The 18801-nt window shown below is 47.1% G+C and overlaps 2 protein-coding genes across 8 annotated transcripts in view; one reads left to right on the top strand and one right to left on the bottom strand.

The window, feature by feature from the left end:
* UBAC2 (UBA domain containing 2) overlaps positions 1-18801 on the top strand; it is a 698660-nt gene that overhangs the window by 241200 nt on the left and 438659 nt on the right. The window lies entirely within an intron of this gene.
* The window catches only part of GPR183 (G protein-coupled receptor 183), a 109327-nt gene that overhangs the window by 35092 nt on the left and 55434 nt on the right, over positions 1-18801 (bottom strand). The window contains exon 2 of one of the 2 annotated variants that reach the window (XM_085622252.1): positions 13469-13547. The exons of the other annotated variant lie outside the window; for it this stretch is intronic. The gene's annotated coding sequence lies outside the window, so the exon portion shown is untranslated. The remainder of the gene's footprint in view (positions 1-13468; positions 13548-18801) is intronic. 2 annotated transcript variants of the gene reach the window in all.

The following is an 18801-nucleotide window of genomic DNA, read 5'->3' on the forward strand; positions in this document are numbered from 1 at the left end:
AGTAGAAATACTCTCTCTCTCTCTCCCTTTGCAGATAGTGAAGGGTAGGTAACGCAGACTTTTGTCCCCGTTGAAACCCGTCGTGCCTATCTTTATCTCCCCATTGATTGATTGTCCGAACATTGATTGTTTTGAAGAATAGTGCTTTTTGAGATATTCTCTGTTTGCAAATAACGTAGAATAGGAATATTCTGTCTAGTCTTTGCAAATAGTGAAGGGTAGGTAACGCAGACTTTTGTCCCCATTGAAACCCGTCGTGCCTATCTTTATCTCCCCATTGATTGATTGATTGATTGTCCGAACACTAGTTGTTCGATATTGGTTCTTTGGAGGTATTCTCTGCTTACAAATAACGAGGAATAGAGATATTCTGTCTAGTCTTTGCAAGCAGTGAAAAGATAGGTAGTGCTGACTTTTGTCCCCGTTGAAACCCGTCATGCCTATCTTCTCCCCACTGATTGGTAGTTGGTTCTGCCCGGACCGCTTATTAGAGGTGAACCACCCGGCTCCACTGGAAGGCACCCCTAATAAGGACATGTTCACTAAATATGGACTAGTCGCCGTGGCTTATAGCAAGCTGTGGCATAAATATACCAAGAAGGAGCCCGAAAGTCAGTGGCCACTGATGGGATCCTTCGACGATCGCAAGATAGAAGCGCTAGAAGTAGCTCTGCGTAGCAATAAGACGACGCCTACTATGCTTGACAGTATTGGCATGTGGCGTAAAGAAGCGACGCAACGGAAAAAGAGGGAAGAAGTAAAAGCAGAAAAGGAATTACGAAAGGCAGCTCACCTTGCCGCTAAAAAGTTAGAAGAAGACATAAAAGAGAGAAGGGAAACTAAGCTAAGCCAGGAGCCCGAAACCTCAGGCCAGTACGCTGTTAGGTCCCCTTCTTTGCTCTACCCTGTGTTGTCCTCCAGACAGCAAACGAATGACGAATTACTGTTAGGTCCCCCGACCATTTACATGCCCCCTCCGTATGCACCCTCCCAATCAGTAGTGCAACACCCACAACCCCCGAACACGAACGAAAGCAGTACAGGGGCCTCGGCCCTCACGGCCTCCGCGCCGGCTGAACCTCTTGTACTGAACCTAACGTCGACTACAACGCTAGACGACCATGAGATAGGAAAGAAAGAGTCCACCAGAATGAATCGGTTAACTAAAGATGAACGAGCAGGAATTGACAAGATAGTAGGGACGCTGGTGGAGCGAAAAGAAAGTGAGGAGTATATAACGGACGTGTATAAATCGTATGCCGACAGCCGCAGACGACACTTCGTCGTACGGCTCTGTTATCGCACCCTGAATACATATGAGAATAGGTACCACGATAAAGGTCCCGAAGGCCTAGCGGCCCTATATAGGAAGGTAGACATTGGGGAAGAAAGAGAGGGCGATGTAACGAACCTCTTCACTCGTACACTCGAGGTCTACCGACACCTTAAAGAACATGGACAGACAACCACAACGGAAACCCCCATGGCAACTAAGCCCCAGGGAGGAAGGGCCGAGGCCATGATGCCCATTAAAGAAGCTGCCCCCTACTGGGTCCCCCCACGGGGTCAGGGAACACACGACGACATCAACCACCAAGATGCGAAGGGAAGGGTTGTATATAACTGGGTCTACCAGCCGTGGGACCGGCAAGATATTTTGACCTTTAGAAAGACCCTACCCGACTTGAGAAAGAACCCGACTGCCTTCTACACTGAATTAGGTACAGCCTTAGGCTCAACGATAATGACGTTAGCAGATATCGACTTGTTCTTTGGGCTATGTCTGCCGGCTGATGTGTGGAAACAAATCCGGAAAGTTGACCACGCTGAGCCGTTCGGATATACCTGGGTACAACTCGATACCATAGATAAACAGCGAGAACCAGGACAGAAACCCCCGAAAGCCATCCTAGAGCTCCCAGATAAGATTGTACAAAAGCTGAAGACTCTAATCCCTGAAAGAAAGGTAGACTGGTCGATAGTGACGGCTTGCCGCCAGAAACCCCAGGAAGACGTGTCTGAATACTTCTCCCGATTCGAGACTGTGTTTTCCGACTACAGTGGCCAAGACATGACCACCGCAACCGGACACCACCTCTTTGTCCAGAATTATGTAAAGGGTCTGTCGCCAGAAGTTTCCCAGAAACTACAGACCAGCGAGAGTAGTTGGGCAGCCTCCAAACCCGCAGCAATTCTCCAGATGGCCCAATACTACGAAAACCAGAAAAACGAGAACGATAGGGCGTCGGAGAAAAAGAAAAAGGAATTAAAGGAGAGGGTGATGATAGCTCAGTTGCAAGGGGTGACCATAGGAAGGGAACCCCCGAAAGAGAACTACCAACCAACCGCCCCTAGAAAGCTACCCCCTAGAGACCATACACCTACACCCTACAACGGACGGAGAGACTTAGATGGAAATCAATGTGCGTTCTGTAGAGGGTTCGGACACTGGAAATCCCAGTGCCCGGTCCTTCTGGAATTGAACAAGAATAGGGGCCCCAGAGACGCAGCATATGACCCCAGAAATAGAGAACAGGGACGAGGGCACACGAACAACACCATCAACGACAGGCCAGGCAGACCAAACACCTTTGATCGCCCCCGGCAAAACCAGTGTCAGCAGTCCGACTATGAAAGCACTCATGACTTCGCATAGGACCGCCAGGGGCAAGGGAGGGATCCAGTCGAACTCCGTGTTGACCAGCAAGGTCCTTACGTCACCGCTAAGGTCTTGGGCACAAAATCTCCATTCCTGGTAGATACTGGGGCGACACGTAGTGCGTTATCTAAACGACTGATTCCTAGGGCACCCTTGTCTGGCTCACACGTAACCTCAATAGGCTTTGACGGAACGCCCTCCACTAACCCCTTATCGGCACCAATCCCCTTTGACTTGGAAGATAACACCACTGACACGACCTTTCTGCTCTCCTCCAACACCCCCGATGCTATTATGGGACTCGATTTGCTAAAACATTTTCGAGCCACTATCAGATGCTCCCCAGACGGAGTTCGAGTCATCCTACACGATAACCCAGATCTGTTCAGACCCTGTCACACTCGGCACATGCTCTCTATAACCGATGCTGATATGTCCCTACTCGACACATTACCTTCACATCTATGGGCTAAAACCGACTCAGATGTAGGGCGCATGGTGATCGACCCGGTACACATAACCGTCCGACCGGACGCAGTGCTCCCAAAACTTCCTCAGTATCGGATATCCCCCGAAGGCGAGAAGGCATTGGTGGAAATCATCGAGTCCCTGGTCGAGGCAGGAGTGGTAGAAGAAGTAGTGAGTAATGTTTGCAACAGCCCTATCCTACCCATTGTAAAGAAGCAAGGCGAGGGGGATGAGAAAGCCTACCGTTTCATTGTTGACTTGCGGGAGGTTAACAAAGTAGTCATACCCCAGTACCCCGTAGTCTCAGACATCACCACCATCCTCACCCTGATTCCATCCACCGCCACCATCTTTACTGTTATTGACCTCAAGAACGCATTCTTTTCCATCCCCATCCACCCAGACAGCCGCTACCTGTTCGGCTTCACCTTAAAAGCCCGTTCGTACAGATTCTGTAGGGCACCCCAAGGCTACACTGAGAGTCCCAGTATTTACAGCCAAGCCCTCAAGAGGCAGCTAGATGCAGTCCAACTACCCGATGGAGTGGCATTGATACAGTACGTCGATGACATTCTTTTGGCGGCCGACACCACCCCTCTTGCCGTCACGGCCACCATTCACCTCCTTCGCTTCCTTGCGGAGAACGGTCACAAGGTCTCCAGAAAGAAATTGCAATTCTGCCAGCCCCAAGTAACGTATCTAGGCCACCTACTATCCAAAGATGGGAGGAAACTTACCCCTGACCGAATTCAAACCATCCTAGAAACCCCTGTTCCCAAAACTCAGAAGCAAGTGCGGTCCCTAGTGGGCCTCACCTCCTTTTGTCGTCAGTGGTTGCCAAATTTCAGTCTTATCGTAAAACCTCTGCTTTCCCTGCTGGCCAAAGATACCCCCTTCCCCCTCCCATGGACACCCGAATGCCAATCCTCCTTCAAGGAATTACGAGACGCCCTCTGCTCAGCCCCAGTCCTAGGAACCCCAGACTACACTAAACCTTTCTCCCTGTACACCCACGAAAGGGAGGGATGCGCATTGTCTGTCCTAACCCAGTCCATAGGCCCTAAACAACGCCCTTGTGCCTACTTCTCTGCCACTCTCGACCCCGTAGCCAGAGCCTTGCCCGCCTGCCTTCGAGCAGTAGCCGCCGCTGCTGTCTCTATCCGACAAAGTGAGGGGATCGTGCTCTCGAACCCCCTCACTGTATTGGTGCCCCATGCTGTTGATACCCTCCTGAACCAAACCAAAACTCAACACCTGACTAGCGCACGACTGACTGGGTACGAACTGACTCTGCTTGCACCCCACATCACATTGAAACGATGCACCACTCTGAATCCAGCCACTCTACTACCTCTCCCTGACACTGACCCTAATGCGTCCCCTATACATGACTGTGTGACCCTCACCGACGAACAGACCAAGAGTAGGGTTGACCTCCGGGATACTGCCTTCCCGAACCCTGACGGAGAACTGTGGGTGGATGGCTCGTGTATCAAGCTCCCCGATGGCACCACCTCAGCTGCCTATGCAGTCACCACGGCCCGAACCGTTGTTGAGACAGCCCGCATCACCCAGCGATCCGCACAGGCGGCTGAACTTATTGCCCTCACACGAGCCTGCATCCTGGCAGCAGGGACAACCGCAAACATTTACACAGACAGTCAGTATGCCTTCGGGGTAGTTCACCACTTTGGGCTCTTATGGAAAGAGAGGGGATTCTTGACCTCGCATGGCACACCCATCCTGCATGGAGATCTAGTCTCTGCCCTGACCGAAGCAGTCCTCCTCCCCACACGGCTGGCTGTGATCAAATGCCAGGCACACAAGAAGGTGACAGACATTGTAGGACAGGGAAATGCACTAGCTGACGTTACTGCCCGAACCACAGCCGAGAATAGGTCCACGACCCGCATGTACGTGACCAGGTCACAAACTGAGAATTGGAAGGATGCTAGGGAAACGATTAGGGATATCCAATTAGCCAGCACACCACACGAATTAACTGAATGGGCCCGGGTAGGATTGAAGGACGATGACGGTTGTTGGCGAACTAAAGACTCGAACAAATGGTTGCTACCCGACTCATACTTGATCCCCATGCTGACCATGGCACACTCCCCCGCACACATAGGGTCTGCCCCCATGATCGAACTCATCTCCAAAGTCTGGCACAACGACAGAATACCAGACTCAGCCAAACGACTGGTCCAACAATGCCTAGTATGCCTCCAACACAACCCTGGGAAAGGAACTGCTGTACCCCGGGGAGGGTTTGGGGTCCCCAATCACCCCTTTGAAGTCCTACAAATGGACTACGTCCAGCTAGAAAGGTGCCGAGGTTTAAAGTATGTGCTTGTCGTTGTGTGTGCCTTCAGCAAGTGGGTGGAAGCCTACCCAACCCACGACAACACCGCTATGACTACTGCAAAAGTACTACTGAAGGAATTCTTCCCCCGATACGGCCTTTGTCGAATTTTGTGGAGCGACAATGGCCCCCACTTCGTAGCCGAAGTTATCCAACTCATCTTAAAAGGGTTGGGGGTAAAACAGAAGTTCCACGCGGTCTTCCATCCCCAATCTGCAGGCTTGGTTGAGCGACACAATGCCACGTTGAAGCTTAAGATAGCAAAAATAGTCGCCACCACAGGGCTAAGATGGCCAGACGCTCTCCCGCTAGCATTGCTATCAATGCGTTCCACCCCCACCAAACACCACTTAACCCCCTACGAGGTCGTCTTCGGGCGGCCCATGAACCTTTGGACTGCACCAAAACCATCATCCATCCACGACGTCCCGGACGTCCTCATGTCTGACTATTTGTATAACCTAACTAAGACATTGTCTGTTATCCATCAGCAGGTGCTGCACGCCATTCCCGATGTTTCCAGGGGCCCGGGACACGACATCCAACCCGGCGATTTCGTCTTAGTGCGTAACTTCCAACGCACCAAGAGTCTGGAGCCCCGGTGGACGGGTCCCCTGCAAGTCCTGATCACCACCCGAACAGCTCTTCGAGTGGAGGGGAAACGCAATTGGCTGCATGCACACCACTGCAAGAAGGTATCACCGACCCTGAACAGCATCACCGCCCAAGAAGAACTCCTGGACAAAGATCGACCATCCCTGAGCCGCTGCCCAGATACAGAGACACTCGAGTTAGTAAGATATCCTGATCCCACTGTGCCATCCAAAGAAGGGTATAACTTACGACGAAAGGAGAGAACTTCGGCTAAGCAGACCACAAGCTAAGTGAGAATCTCAAAGCGGTAGCCTAGTCACCCCAAAGGCCACCAGGAGAGAAACCAAACAAAGTCTGTGGTTCTGCCCGCTACCGAGTCTCTTGAAGGTGATGGAAGCGCCCAACATGAAGATGATGGAAGCAACCGGACGTCCGAAGATCCACTACAGAAACCCAAAAACTGACCGAATGCACAGCTTAAAGACTATTGCACTTTTCATTACCCTTCTCTTTTGCCTTCTCCTCATGGTCGCCTTCTGGATCATGGAGGAGAGCACACCCGCTCATAAGACATTACTGGCCACCGTTCAACCTACCACCACGAAAGAACATCATCTGATCTCGCTTTCACCCCAACTCCGAGAAAGGCGTAAGGAGTTCTGGAATAACTCCTTTGTGCAGTTGCTCCACCAACACAATCTTGCTACCAACGCCACTAATTGCTGGATCTGTGGACTGCTACCACATGCCACTGGACACTCTATCCCTTTCATCCCTTCACCTTTTTCTGTCCATGGCTCCTGCCTCGCCTGGCTAATCCTCCTGCAAGAAAGCTACAAGGACAATGCCACTTCCGGCAGAACCATATCACACTTCTACCATGGGTTCTGGCTGAACAAAACTGGAAGAACTTCTGCCCTCTTCTGCCCTCTGAGATCGAACACTTCCTTTCACATGGACATCCCTGCCAAAGAACGAGTTGAAATGCAAGTGTTCAACAATCCAGCCAGACCCACCTTCTCCTACCTCCGGAAACGAACGGCCGCCACCCTAACAGTGGCCCTGTCCGTCATCAACGTCACTGGGTCTGTATGCCTCGAAGGCCTGGGGGCACAGCTGGTGGGCCACAGCTCCTGCCTCATCACCCGAACATTGGACTCAGTTGACCCACCCTCCTTTGTTGCCTCCCCGAATATGTACTTCATCTGCGGTACTAAGGCCTATACCTGGCTTCCGAAAGGTTGGGGAGGCACCTGCTACATCGCCTTTGTCCTTCCTCCGACGTATGTGGCTCCAGCAAACCATCACCGACAGAAACGGGCCAAAGACATTGTTCAGGCCGACTCCACCAGAGCACAGTTCATGGACGCAGTCAAAGGCCTTGTTCCTCTCTGGGGTCCAATGGCAAACAGCCGTGCCATCCGCCACTTAACCCAGGCAGTCGAAACGGCAATGAACATTACAGCTGGCGCCCTCGCCAACAACACCGCTGAGCTTCAGGCCGTCCGCCTGGTGGCTCTCCAGAACCGCCTTGTTCTAGACGTGGTTCTAGCAGATCGTGGAGGAGCATGCCGCATCATTGGGTCCAGCTGTTGTACCTACGTACCGGATAACTCACCCTCAGTCTACAAAGCAATTGAACACCTCCACAGACTGTCCGCAGAGGTCCATCAAGAACAAGAAGAATGGTCGCTGGGGAGTTGGTTTTGGGACACTATTAAAGGTTGGGGATGGAGGCTGTTTTCATTTATCCTGATACCCATTGTGATACTATGTGGATGTTGCTTGGGGATTCAGTGTCTGCCACCTTTATGTTCGCTTTTTATGAACTGCATCTGCCCTAAGACTTTGGACTTTGAAACCGAGCGGATGAAAGCTCTGAACGAGGTGGAGGTACGGGGTATTATGGGGATAGATCCAAACTAGGCAAGCTGGCGAGATATGTTAAAAGGGAGGACTGTGGAAATTTAGCGTGCAAACTGAACATCATCTGCGCCATCTTGCCTCTCCCCAGCGTCACGCACAACGAATGCACGGCCGCCATTTTAGACACCCCACTCATTGTCAATCGCCAGCGCGGTCCCCTTGGCGCTGCGAGCATCCCCCGCGCGCTGGCCACCCCCGCTCTCTCATACAGGCCATAAACCCTCTCCTTCTGCGCGATCCTGCTACGGAACCACTTCCGACCGACAAACCCATACATGGTCATGCCTCTCCTTTGATAACCCCCTTCCTCTGCGCCCCATTGACCGAACTGGTCCCAGGCCATCACCTAGCCCTGCGGATGCAGTTTATTGCCCCTACTGTAAAGGAAACACCCCACATCAAAGGGATTACAGTAGAATCAAAGCCCCTACCCCCTGAGACCCGGCCAGTTGCACACACCCCCGGGAATTAGCGGAATTCCCTGCTGCGCGATAGCCATCTCCCACTGCGGGTAGGGTGAGAACTTCTACTGTATCTATGTGTGGGATCGGATCTGAACCGGGGCTTCAGGGGATATTTCCCCGCACATCAAGGGAATCACAAGAATGTACTATGTGTAATAAAGCAATAAACCAGTGTATAAGAGACCAGGTCTCAGAGATGCAGTTAGAGCACCTCGTGACGATACCTTGCTGTCTGATCTGATGTGTTCTGCTCCGACGGAATAAAACCTTGTTTCCTGCCTTCCAGTCTCCGGCGCCTGCCTCTTTTATTGGTAAATTATCGAGTGGTATGAGAGGCGATTATCGCCGGGCAAAATACTTGGAAGATATCGACTGAAACTGCCGCTACCATTTAACAATGGAGGTAAGGTCCTCCTACATCCTGACGGACTGTACTCCATCCATCAAACTCTAAATTGGCCCCTGAGTCTTAAGCAACATAAATGCTATAGTGCTGACTCACCTACAGTGGAGGAGACCACATCTACTCCTGCTTGAATGACTGGGTGGTTCTGCCAGCTTCAAAATCCTTCCCCTCCTCGGGCCATGAAACTCAGATTATTTACGTATGTCCTGGGAGAGACTTTGGGTATCTCCAAGTTCTGTTAAGTTTTAGCTTAGAAGATTCATTCATTGAAATTAATGTTCAGTAAGATTTTAGCCATTTGTTCCCTTCAGCTCAGAAATCAGTACTTTCAATCTTCCTTCTCCACATTTTACCTTTAGGTAGATGAGACATCTTTCATGTTCTCGCAGAAGAGCGGAATTCTACTTTTCAAAATGATACTTTTGCATATATGTATCTACCTATTTCAAAGCATAGCAGTATACATTCCTATTGTGGTTTTCAAATGCATCACAAAATGCACCCCTCTAAATTGGCAGTAAAAACTCAGAGATTCGTTTTGAAACTCTAGAAAGGCCATGTACAATGGTGAAGGGGCAGTGGAAATCGCAATACTGGATGTTTTTCTAGTCAAATCGAGTACATAGAGGCATTGTTTAATAAAGAGACACAGGAACCACCATCAAAATGGAATTGAAAGCCAGCGATATCCCAGACACATCTCTCAAACCCACATCTCTTTCCCTCCGTACCCCTTTCATTTAGCTTTTTGCCATAACTGTACTTCTTCTCCACAGTTACTTCTTAACTGTTATTTCCAAGTCACCTCATTCATGCTTCCTCTCTCCCCTCCCCCACCTGCTCACATCTCAGCCCTCCAACTTCACTCTGCCTTATTGTACTGTCTTTTAGGCAACCTCAAAGGCAAAACACTTGTTGAAATTTGTCCATCTTTGCTTTCCCCACCTGACACCATACACCCATTCCTCTAAAGGAGGAACGTCCATAATCCTTAACCAGTCCACACCTATAAACTTGCCATCAACTCCCTTTTTGACCTCTGCCTCCAGCACTTTGCAGTCTGCCACCTTTTTTCTCCATTATAACCTGATATAATTTACCCACATCTCTTCCTCCCGATCACCTTTGACAAATGGTTTTCTGTTAACTCCCTTTCTCCCATTATTGTACTTTCACATCATGGTCCCTATTCTCTTATGCCCACTCAACCTCTGAACTACTATAATTGTACTCCCTATTTAAGAATATATACCTACCCTTCACTTTTCCCCAAGGCATAAGTACATCTCACTCCCTTGCATATCTCTTCCCATCACCTCCTTTTCTGCACTTCTCCCTGACATCACCACTTCGCTTCTGTCTTCTCTGACCCCTCCTGCCTCTCCCCCGTGCCCCTAGCCCACCCCGCCAAGCCTGTACACATGATTACCTTCCATGTATTGCCACTATTGACCCCCATTTCCCCAAAACACTACTGCATCTAATACCTTGACCGTACCTACTCCAAGGCCTCTTCTTACATACCCACCCATCCCTCCCTCTCTCATATCTGGCCACCTCTGACACTCCCCCGTTAAGCTGGCCATCACACTATACTACCATGCAACTTACACCCACATCACCACTGTATTCACGTCTGTTTCACCTGGCTGAACACCATAACTTGTCTATCTTGCCCATATAGATGGCATTTCAAAATTACATACATAAAGAACCAGCTTGCCTCTGACATACAGCCTCTCTCTCCCATAGCTGCCACCTTACCAGCTCCAACCCATCTCTACTCTGCGGCATAATTACATCCATAAGCACTCTGCAACATACCTTCCCAACACCATCATATCAAATACCTCTTCACCTTGACTTTATTTGTCTCCCAACTAAACCACTGGACTACCCCTTGCAAGCGCCATACCTCCACAGGCTAACCATCACATTTCACCCATGTGACCACATCTGACTCCATATTTTCTGTGCTGTCACAACATATCTGCATGCTCTTTTGCCACTGTGAATTATTATTTGGTGTTGGCAGTTGCCTACTTCAAGAAATAAAAACACAAGCTTGAAAGGTTAAACACCAAAGTCACTACATTAACCAAAGCTCAACCCCTAGTAGCTATGGCTCAGAGCAGACAGGCTTAACTGTGGGCATTGTGTAACGTAGATATACAGTACCAAAAGAGTAATAAAGTCAAAACATCACACACATTAACAAATCCAAAAGGAATTAGAATGATAGAGTACATTTTAATAAATACAATGACACAAAAATCCAACCCTAGGAACGAATGCATTTGTAAAGTGTGAAGTAAAAATTATGCCAAAAAGCACTAAGCACCAAAGATGATCTATGGAAGTGGTAGACCATGACCAAGGTGCGGTTTAGGTGACTGCAATGACGTGCAGGTCTGATACACCTAGCAGGTTCGGCCCTGTAAAAGATTTTGCCTTCTGAATTAGTCTTTTGGAGCTCAGAAGCCTCCAGCGGGTCATCAAGCAGCTTTACCTGAGGAATGTGCATTGAAGTCAGGCACATTTGCTGCAAGGTCCCCCGATGGCTCTGGAAGTTTAAGTTACAACTTTTCAGGGTTTCTGGAGCAGCTCCTCTGGGTCAATTCTAAGGTTCCCATGGCCGCAGGGACAGCACTTAATGGCCAGGACTGACTCCAGCAGAGGCCCTCAATAATGTTCAGTCCAGATCCAATTGGGACTGATCAACTGGTCACTTTTGGAAAAAGGCCTCTTGCTGCTAGTTGTGTCCTTATAGCCACACAGGAGGTCAGCCAACTGACCTCAGAGTTCACATCTTTGTTCTGGTACAAGAAGGAGAAGGTCTAGTCCATCAGACCTCCTCTAAGGTTACAGCAACCAGGCTCCAGTCCTATTCTGCTCTTCTGCAGGCCCAGTTAGGGTTCTGACAAGGGTGTCTTGGAGTGCCACATTTATGGTTTGCATCAGCTGGCCCGTGGGGGTGGCTCTTGGCTCCTCCATAACTAGTGGGATAAAAGTTCCCAAGGGCTACCCTACCCACTTTTACAGCCCTTCCTGTTTGCCCTACTGCAAACAATCCAACAGTTCACCTTACTCCTAAAATTAAAGATGCAGAAATACTTCCTCGGTTGTGCAGAGCCTATGTAGCCACTCAGAGATGTGTCCAGGAAAATGAGCAGTCCCTTATTCTGTGGTCATTCAAAACCAGTTATATGGGTATCCTCCCACTAGGTTTGGAGGGGACAAGGTTTTTGGTTTCTCAGGTCTGACTTAATTTTTACTTTTGAAAAGGCAGGTACCTTTCTTTGCAAGTGAATTAAGTTCATGGGTCCTCCTAACTGGTCTTCTTGCAGGGGAAATAAAAACACCTCCCCACACCCAGGCCATTTTTCCTGCTCTGGGAGCAGTTTTCATACTTTATTACGGCCAGGCACTGGCAGACTAGCTGTCAGTATGCTAATGCTAAGGCAGGGAAAGGTAACTTCTAAAAGTTGCTTTCCCTAAGTAGTTATTTAAAATACTACTTTACCATAAAATTGGATTTTTATTACTTAATAAAAATAGCCTTTTAATTATTTTTTTGAAGCTGTTTCCTCCTGAATGTTACAGATTAGTTTATAATCTGTAGTTTGACATTTTCTAGGATTCACCGAAAGCCCTGTCAGGAAAAATAGTTTTTGGGGACTTGAACATGCCTATTTTAATTTTGAACAAGCTCCACTTTTAAAATTCAGGCACCCTACATTATGTGACTTTTTAACATTTAAAAGAAGGGTTTTCCCGCCTGTCAGAAACTGTTATTTTGACAGGTCTGTACATCAGGTTTTACGCTGCTGCAGTTAGGCTAAAGAGGTATAAAGCCATGTTTTTTCTGCCACTGTAGTGGTTGACACAGTCAGTGCTGCAGTCCACAAGTGACATTTAACTTTCCATGCTATGAGTGTATTTCAACTACATATATATTGTGGCCTTATAGGAAAGTTAAATATGCCAGCTAGGGGCAAGCCAATTTTGACATGTTTAAAGGGGAAGCACAGACACGTTACTGCTTGTTAGGAGAGTTAAAGTTCATAGAGCTCTAAGTCCAGAAAAAACAGACAGGGCACAAGCTGTGGGGAAACCGCCACTTCACAATATTACCCACCGCTTTCCATCTACCAACTATAACAGCACCCATCCTCAACCCAACATCATCTTCCCTGAACAACACGTTTCCCGTCTTTTAACCCCACCACCTCTACTCTCACTTTAATAACTGTTTCCACTCCAACAACTATGGCTGATCACCTGCCAACACCAACTCTCTCCTAACCCCACTTCTGCTCCACTCACTGACCTTCCTCTTCCTCCACTTTGCCTAACATCATGTTCCAATTCCAATCACCTCTCCACCACATCTTTCCATTTATCTAAGTGTTCTGGACACCATACATGTGCTAAACCGCTTATTTACCCATTTGAACTCCAATACATACTCAACTTTATAGGTCATCCACTGCTGTACTCTCTTTTACTCCGGCACAAAATAAATTTGCCCCCTCACACACAGTGTCAGTGGTTACTCTGCTACACTGACCCCCCCCCCATCTCACCTGATGTTCCTTTATCATCCTGATGCAAACTTTCTCTCCTTCCACTACACCTTTGCACCATTTGGCCTTCTCAGCTCTTCTGAAAGAAACACAAAGTCTTCTTCAATTCCTTCACATTGACACTATTCCTCCCAGTCGTGTTATGTACCACAAATGGAGCTGAGGGCAGCAAACTCATGCAGGGAAGAACTGTTGAATAAACTCACATGGAACATATAATAGATCACACCAAGACCTCACAACAGTTATAGTAAAAACACACACATCCACAAATTCATTCGCACGTGTGCAGGCAAACTTGACATAACCACATTTTACATACACGCATGCAAGCATTGCTGCAGGTGCCTGGCGGGCATGCCAGCATGGACGTGGAGGCCTGGGGGCAGTAGCAATCCGTTATTGCCTCCGCCACATTGATAAACACATCAGCGACGAAGACTGGCGAAAGGGCTGTACGAGGTGGCGGCTATTGCTGCTGGGAATTTTTGTTGAGAGCAGTGTGAGCTGCTCCCTGGATTCCGAGGGCGGGGCCTGCTCGGTAGACTGAGTGGAGCTCAGGCTGATTCATAAAATATTATCACTCTCCTACGAGAGGTGGCAGCAGTGATAATCAGAGATGATTCCTTAATTGTGGAATGTGGCCATGAATGCTGAAAACCCAAGACGATTAATCGTGGGGGGGCATGAGATTTTATGATTCAAGCATTGGTGCAGTGAACCTGGACTCCTCTTGCATGTGGACTGTCTCCAAGTCTGGCAAACTAATGGACTGGTGGTTGTTCAAATTTGCTGCAGCTGTACAGCATGGTCGTACGGGGCATCCTGGATGAATATTGCCCTAAAGAGAAACAAGCATTTGCATTGCAATTGGTCTCGCATTTGTGAAGGTTAGAATTATTGGCGTTGTAAATGACAATGTTTTTACATTTCTTTTCTTTTCAGTGGAGTGATCATATTTACATAACTCTTTTGCTGCTTGTATGACCTTGTGGTGCTGGAGAACCAGAAAATGGGAAGCAGGTTATGAGGGAGGGGAGATGGAAAATAACCGGCGCTAATGTAAAAGGAATTGAAACGAGTATGAGCCTACAGAAATTTTCACATGTATATGTGGCAGACAATAGTACCCATTGGTAAGGCATCCAAGTGAGTTACAGTGTTTACTGCAGAGACACAGCAGCTCTCAGATCTCAATGCACCAGTCGCAACACTACAAATACCAGAATGCAAGGCAAGATCATTAACAAGAAAGGGTCAGCTGGATAACTCACAATAGGCATGGGGCACTAGCGAGTTCTGTTAATCAAATACAGAGAGACCTCAGAAAAGGAGGTGGGAAGGGCTGTTGGAGCACAGTATGAGAGAGTACAACTAGAGACCATGGTCATGTAAAATCCACCGTCCACATCTGCTGTGTCTGTTTCTACAGAGCAGCTGAAGCAGAGGCCTGTAGGCTGCATTTCGCAAGCGCTGTTGAGGCTCGACCTAACAACGTGCACCAAGCAAAGTTGTGGAATGCTCGTCTGTAAATAAGTAAAATAAAAACAACACCACACATCCCTAGGATATAAAGTGGTTTCCTGCTCTGAGAAACATTGCCGACCAAACAGTTACCACTCGTAAGTTTGGTTGTTGTTGAAAACAAGAAACCAACATTGATTTATATATGCATTCCTTGTAGGGGTATCATTCATGAGGGCTGCAGACAAGTCAGATGATTATAATATATAGATGAGAAAAATGTAGATAAAAATAATAGAAATGGAGGAGTCAGCAAATTAACAGGGAGTGCTAAGCCAGCACCAAGCCAAGTCTTGACAGTCATGACACGACTGGCCGAGCTGTGAACACATGACATGTGCATGGTCCAACAAACGTTTACAGATGTAAAAATATGATAAAGAATTTTCAAAATGAAAAAAGTGTATTTCATTAACTTTCGGAAGCCTTAAAGCATAAGACCATTTACTGCACTGAGTGCCATTTTTTAGAAGTGATAGTTTCTAAACATGAACTTTCAAATATTTATGCTACTTTTGCCAGACCTAATGATGATGCCATTAGTGACCCAAGAGACATGTCAGTTGTCATGGGTACCTATAGGAGGCATAGTTGTTAATTTAGAGGAAGTAAGATTTAAGTCCAACAAGAAGGTTTTTAATCCAGCATACATCTTCAATTTATATCTTTTGTAGTGCTGTCGGATGTACGAATAAAACAAAAAAGGGATCATGAAACAAGTTAATTGTCTAGAATCACACAATTTAGTGAAACGGGGAAGCCGTGATTATACCCAGATGTCCTGGTGGTGCGGTTCAGCTCCCAGATCAGTAGCTTTTCCAATCCCACTTTATATCATATGTCAATGATTTCCCTCTAATTCTACGAGGAGCTGCATCAGTGCACTGTGTTAAATACCATACACAATTAATGATAAATCAAGTTTTAACTACAGGACTCTAGAAAAATGCAATAGGTCTCACATTTTTTGGAGTACACAACCAGAGTGGATGTATGTGGTTTGAGTGGAATTATTATTTACCCTGCTGGCTTTAGGATGATGATTTAAATCGATATACCAATATTTTATATTCTTTCTACTCAGGTAGATGAAAGAAAGGAATTGAAAATATACCCCTTTATTTGAAATGTGCACATTAGTTTTGTTCCTCGGAAAAAATGCAGAGGTGGGAGACGGCTGAATGGGCAACCTGCAAACAAACATAATTACACTAGCCCTGTGGCTTTAGAAGAAAATAAGCTAACTTACGAGACAGTCCTCAGATGCCGATGGAACACAAAACACACTCCAATATGGCATGCTAACAGACACTTAAGAGGCCACAGAGAGGCCACAGGGTTAAGTGTTAGATGCTTAGCCTATAAACATATTAAAGACAATGAAAGAAAACATTTCCCTTCTCTTCAAATCGGCACATTAGTTTTATGTCTTAAGTTATGGGGAGGCAGAAGACGGATTGATAGACAAATTGCAAAGAAACAAACATAATAACAGAGACCCGTAAAAACCTGGACTTCTGGTACTGTAGCACTAATGTCGGTGCCACAGTGGAAATTCTGCTGTAAGCAAAAATCCATCAGGAAGTGTGGCCATAAAACAGACGGCAGCGCGAAAAATAAATTAAGCCTTTCTCAAATGAACACCGCTCAATGCAAATTAAAAAGGACAACCAAAAGAAACCATTAGTGAAATCGCCGTGGGAGGAAGGAGCCACACAAAGTTGGGACTATTGCAGTAATAGATCAATCAGAAACCAGCATTTCTGAATGCCGCAGCTAACAGCCAATGGCAATGGGTGGGTTTGCCAAAGCCCCACAGAGAGATACAACAGCACTGATGCTGGACCAAAAAAGACCCGGCTGAGGTCTGGGGACTCATGTTCAGTGGAACTGCAGGGGCCCTGCAGATTGTCGTAGGGGTGACACCTAGAGCATAAATATTGCAAGTGTTAAGCAGATTGGCAGAGCCAATAATCCACCCCAGCAGGGCTTAATTTTTGAGGACCGGTGCCCTTCACAGCCACCGCACTGTATGCTTCTTTTTCCAGAGCCTCAGGAGGAAACTGGAGTTCACAGGATTGACAGTGGGTGGGGTGGGTTCAATCCTGCTGGTTTTCGTGGTGCTGGGCCGGGCAGAGCCCGGCTGGCACATTCTGAAAAAAGAAATGGGAAAGGGCGAACAGAAGCTGAGCAAACTTGCTTTTGACATCTGAAAAAGCAACAGAACAGTGGAGGGAACCTCAGCAATGCAGAGTGCGTTGCATCAAATGGAGACAACCACTGCAACAGATGATGTTAAAACTATTAGTTTTAGAAATGAAAGGCAGCCTCCACAGTGTTGACAATAAAGTCAGCACTGCATCAATTGTCTGGATCAAATGAAAGAAGTCTTACATAAGCAGATGGCTTTACTGGGGAGGCTGAGCAAAGATTATCGTTTTTTGAAGATGGTGCTTCAACATTAAAGGACAGCCTACTGCGAATGGAGAAAGCACTGACCATCGTCAAGGAGAAAAATGGGAAATGTGGAGCTTTTTGTTGAGATGATATTAGCAGACATGTTTGTCAGAGATCAGTTCTCGGACCTCTTTATTGTTGAACCTGCCTCAAGTTTAACCGCTGGTAAAGAAACAACCAATGAGCGAAGCCCCTGCTCTGTCCCTCCCAGCTCAATAATCGCCAGGTTTTATCATTACAGAGACTGTGACACAGTACTCAGGTTGGCAAGAGACCAGGTCAAATTGGAATATCAATGGGCTGCTGTGGCTGTATTCCTAGATTTCGATGGCGTAATACAAGAAGGTAGATACGTCTTTTCAGGGTTCAACTGAGCATTTCAAATAGCAGGAGTAAAGTATACTCTTCCTTGCCTGGCAAGGTGGAGGATCACAAACACACACGAGCAACTGATTACTCAGAGATTCTTATGAAAAAGCATCCGGTTTCCTATTATATTAGGATGTCAGGTGTTACCTCTGCTTAGTTCTTATTCTAAATGGGGTATACAACTATTCAATTATACCTTTCGATTTGGTGCCAACATGTTTCAGCCCTCACTATGAGCCCGATTGGGTCTGGGGCCTTCGTCAGGGCTGTGGACCATTTTTATGGAATGCAGGTGGCTGCGAGTGATCGCACTAGATAGACCTTCCACTACACAGTCGAATCACTGTGACATTTGGACCTAGATATTCAAAAGAACCCACTAAATTCACGTTTTCATCCATACCCCTGGTACCCTACTAATATAGTAAAACCTTTGGATATACGTTGAAGTATTTTTAATACATCACTTTATCTAAGAACTCCTATTTTTACCTATGGTCGAGTCCGCCCTGGTAGTACCATCTTACCAGGATGTGGATCGGCTCCAATGAGGAAGCATGTCACGATGAGTGAGTGAGGCGTCTACTCTAATATCTTTGGATACCACATTAAGAATAAGAGCTAAGCAGAGGTAACACCTGACATCCTGATCTAATAGGGAACCAGATGGGAAAGTACAACTGATTCCACTATCTCTCACTCTCCGTTGATTATTACAAGGTGGAGGATCAGCCATGATGACCAGACCCATTTCTTCACCAAACCAGAGGTTGCGTTCTCATTCTTAATTTGCCAATGGACATCCAAAACAACGAGAATGCACCTGAGGTTATGAGTGACACTGATTAAGGAAAAGGTGTAAAATACATTTCAGATGAATTATAAAGGTAGGCTTGGTGCAATTAGAGATTTCGAAGTACGTGTAGCTAGCTTCATTGATAGAATAAATATGAAGATATATTTGTTAGTCGAGGTGCCTCAGG

This window comes from Triturus cristatus, chromosome 8, assembly GCF_964204655.1.
Source record: "Triturus cristatus chromosome 8, aTriCri1.1, whole genome shotgun sequence".
Lineage (NCBI taxonomy): Eukaryota > Metazoa > Chordata > Amphibia > Caudata > Salamandridae > Triturus > Triturus cristatus.